This window comes from Pyxicephalus adspersus, chromosome 2 (assembly GCF_032062135.1).
Source record: "Pyxicephalus adspersus chromosome 2, UCB_Pads_2.0, whole genome shotgun sequence".
Classification (NCBI taxonomy): Eukaryota; Metazoa; Chordata; class Amphibia; order Anura; family Pyxicephalidae; genus Pyxicephalus; species Pyxicephalus adspersus.
The window spans coordinates 68,010,373-68,015,214 of NC_092859.1; positions in this window are offsets into that span (position 1 = coordinate 68,010,373).

Here is a 4,842-nt window from a genome sequence, read left to right on the forward strand (position 1 = left end):
GGAATCAAAAAGAAATATCAATTGACCAGCAAGAAAAGGTTGTTGAGATGTACAAATCAAGAAAAGAACATTTTCATTTTCAAAACGCCTCTCTGAAAAAAAAAAGTGAAATGCTAGGAGTTCCATTGTTACCAAGCTGAGGTCATGTAGACCAACCAATATTGTAGCCACAACTGCCAGGAGAACTTGGGAGATGCAAATAAAAAAAACATAAATCACTAAATAAAGGCTTCCCTGCAAACAAGTGGTGTTTTTGTTTAGGGATTTACAATAAGGAGATACATAAAAGGGCTGCATGGTCAACTTGCAAAAGTTTAACAATATACCAACACCACAAAACATATACAACAATATGCCACACATCATCTAGACAAGCCTCAAAACTTTGGAGTGACCAAAATTGAACTTTCTATTGAAACAATTAACTTTTTTTTATCCTTTTTAAATATGTTTTTTTTGGAAAGGATGCCAGAAGGCCCTTTACTATTGTGAAGCATGGATGTGGATCTCTGATGTTTTGGGGCTATGTGAGCTACAGCAGCACAGGGCTTTTGGAGACAATTGATGACAACATGAATGCAATATGTTACCAGAAAATATTGGACGGTAAGTTACATTTATTGGAGCCTGCACATGGGGTTCACCTAGATCTTCTAAGATAGCAATGACCAACAACACAAGGGCAAGTCATCCTTTCAGTGGCTACAGCAGAGAAAATTGCCATCCTAGTCTCCTAATCATTCAGTCACTTTGGGGGGGACCACACATTTTCAGTTCATGCAAGACAAGGGTCCTGGAGGCTTGTTACCAAGAAGAATGTACAGTTATAAAAAAAATCAAGAGCTTCACTCACAATTATCACAAAGCCTGAATTCCATCACTGATGCAAAAGGGGTTGAAAAGTCCTGAAAATTAAATATGTAAATTATTTTACAAAATGTAAAAAATAGTGAGCGAAGGTGGAAATATATTAATGCTAGACATGTTGTTGGGTTAGCACAATTTATTTAATATCACTTATGTCTCACCAACAATAATGCTTCCCCAGTATATACTGATATATGTATACCATATATCAGGTCATCCTAAAGGAATGCAGCATATCCTTTAACTGGCATCCTTATAAGGTAAAAAGCTGGTTAAGGGATGATCATTGGTCAGTACTGGTCAAACACTGGCCATTGTCTCAGTTTCCTGGATAGTTAAAAACACAGTACCATGCTTAATAACTAGTCTTGACCAGAAGTAACTGTATACAACATGTTTTTTGATCATCTGCCAAGCCATTAATTTGGAGGACTCCTTGGATAATGAATGCAACTCACTTCTGTAGCTAAGTATTTTTGTTATATCTAAGTCTTTGTAACTGCATTGTTTTATCTATCTGTCTTTATTATTAAATAGTATAATCTTTCAAGTCTTTGTGTTATCTCTCTTTGTACACTACAAATTGAACCCATCAATATTTTCATAAACTGTCACAAATTATATCCGTGACATAACACATGTCTCAACCGTGAACAGGAGGAAAGGGGCTTATTTGGAAGCAGTTATCGTGCCAAGATAGTATGCATGTACTAGGTTTTTGGTGGGTTCAGGTTTTATTTTATTCAAGCCAGAAAAAAACTGACATAGCAAGGCTGTTATTAGTGACAGTGGAAGTGGGTGTTTGTGGGTGCTTATTTTTAGTTTTAAGACTTGGGGACAAGCAGCCTATAGCCATAGAAATATGTTTAATTTTTGTCACTGGCTGATTTGCCCTTCTTGTCTCTGGAGAAAGACTCACAGGAAAACTAATACCTGGGTAATAAAAAAAAGTTCAATTTTCCCAAATGCCCCAAATTCTGATTGGGTCCTTTTAGCAAGTTTGCATTGCAGTCCCTGCCCATGTGTGTTTGACTTGGACAAGTACTAGGTAAATCTCTATTTAAAAAAAACAAAACATTAAAATATCATGATTTGGATTGAAATATGTTATTGTACAACCGTTCAGACCATGAGATGGAGGAAGGGTTTGTCCTTTACCTTGTATATGTAGAAAGTCCTGTTCTCCCCATATAGCCTTAGCTTTCCAGGGTCTCTCTTTGTTCCCAAATTAATGAGGAGATAAAAGAGGTGTGAAACCAGTGAAGGAGGAACAGCAGGATTATTTGGGGGGGGGGAAGGTAAAGGACAAGGAATAGGGTCATTAGAAGAAAAAGATAACATATGAAAACCTTGCCTCCATGTGATATCACATCTACCTCTTTTTGTGCTTTTTAGGCCTGATATTTTTTTCTGTACTTTTTTCAGCTGCCTGCACCTACGTCCGCATTCTCGAAAGGATGGGAAGCAAATGTGAGTACATTTTTCCCATGCAGCTGAGTCTCCAGTGCCCTGACTAAAATAAATATTAAAAATAACCCTGGCTTCTGAATTCCTGGAAGGAAAAAGATTTCTCTCTTGTGTGCTGTTTGACCACAATATCAATTCCAAATAATAAAGGAAAGGAACAATAACTAAGAAATCAAAACATAAAAATTGTATTTTTTGGCAAGTATATTTATATAAAGATTCTACAAAAGTAAAGAAAGCTACCGAGCCACCTTTTTATACAGATTGGTGTTAACCAATACATTTAGCAAATCATAAGACAGGTCAAATCATAGGGAGTTGGCTAGCTGGCTAGACAAGGTTTCACTGATACACTGGAAAACCCAAACTGTGAACAAGGGTAGGCAAGAGGTCTCAGCACTGATGCGTTTTGCCCCCTGGGCTTCTTCAGGAGATTGTGGGAACCAACAAGCAAGTAGCTATGACATTAAAAATCATACCTTATAGTTGTTTGCATGGAGAAGGCAACTTATCAAAACAGTTTTTATCCACATAATAATCACATAGTTTATTAGAGTTCATGAGTGATGTTAATTATCAGTATATAGAAGGAAGGTGACATTGTAAGGGTTGCCTTAACATTGTGTAAGGATCATTTAATAGAATATCTTCCCCTATTTTAATCACAATATATTTTTATATATTTACCTATACAACAACATCACCTTCGTTCTAAATACAGGTAGTGCCTGAGTTAATGACATCCGATATATTGACGACTCCCAGATACAAACAGGGGTTTTTTGCAAAACACAGCTGAGGTTGTAGGTGATCTTAAGAGCTGAGCTGATCTGTAACATCTTGTAACTCTTTATTAACCAAGACAAACTCTGCAGCTGTTTCTTTATGCATATCAAAGCACAGCTTGCTTCAGAAGTGAAGAATGTCTAGGCTCCATAAAGTTTTTTTTTTGCTTTATTTGTGATTAACCCACAGTGATGACTTTATACAGTAACCCACCCCATACTACCTAATAATATGTTGAGACAAACATCTGTGTTAATTGCATTTATTAAAATAATGTACATGTTCCGACTTACATACAAATTCAACCTAAAGACAAACCTACAGTCCCTATCTCGTACAACCTGTACTGATCACTAACATTACTTGTAAACCATATATATGCCTATTATTTATGCCTTCCAAACTTCATTGAATTATGTGATAAATAGTTTGATAAAAACAATGTTAAAACGTTGCCTTTGCAAACAACTAATATTAGTATGTTTTTTTGTCATAGCTACTTGCTTGTTGGTTCTCATACAAGAGAGAAACCCTTTTCCTTCCAGGAATATGGGAGCCAGGGTTTTTTTTTTAATATTTATTTTTAAATTATAGTTAGGGCACTGGAGACACAGCTGCATGGGAAAGATCTACTAATATTTGCTTCCCATTCCTTTGAGAAAAAGGTGGGTCAGTACCTTGTATGCTTTTGAAAAATCTTTATATAAATATACTTGCCAAAAAACACTCGTTTTTCTTATTCCTTCTTTTATGTTCTATATTTCTAACTGGGGTTGGTTCAGGAATACTATTTCTCAAATAGTCACACACCCACTCAGAAAAACTAAACTATCAAAATAAACAAAATATTGGGGGTAGGAGTCTCTGGGCCACCCATAATAATCTTTTCTGCTTGATGTGGTTTATTCTGAGCCTCTGAAATTCCCTATGAGATTTTACTCTTCGCCACTGGAGACTGCAGATCTTGTGTACCTTTACTGGTAATTTGTCCAATTGAGATGCTGTTCCACTCAATCTCTGTGGTGTATTTTGCTGTAGTGTGGTGTCATTTGTTTACTCATGCATACAATGCACAAATGACTGGTATTTTTACCACATCAATAGAGGAGGGGAGGGGGAGAAGAAGAAAGAGGTCACTTCAGCAATGTTCACCTTCCACCACCTTTTCTTGTCCTTTTAGGTTTGCCTGTATTTTTTTTTTTCCGATGTCCCTTTATGGGAGGGAAAGGGTGGCTATCTGTGCTATGTTTTTTTACGCAGCTGCCAGGCATTTTGCCCTAGCCATGGAATTTTGCAGTACCTCAGAGGTAAAGAAATGCTAATACAGTAAATTTTTTTTCGAGTTAGAACCTCCTTATTTCTTCCTCCTATATTGCAGATTTACCAAGGTTCTTAATTACTGATTGGCCACTGAACAACATTTTAGCCTATTGTCTCTTAGAAATTACACTCATTTTTTTTGCAAGATAAAATTTTTTTTTAGATTGTTGCTGTTTAAGTGCTCTCACAATCAAGCCAAATCGGAAGCTTGCTTAAGTGCACGTATTAGCGATTCTCAATCGGAGACCTCAAACCTATTTATCAACCAAATTTCAGCCATCGATAATACGCTGGTGTATTCTCCCGGCAGTTATCAACTTCGAGCCATGCATCTCCGGCAGCTTGACACTGGCAAGCTTGCATTAAAAGTCACTCTTTCACGGAAAAATCAAATTTTAAAAT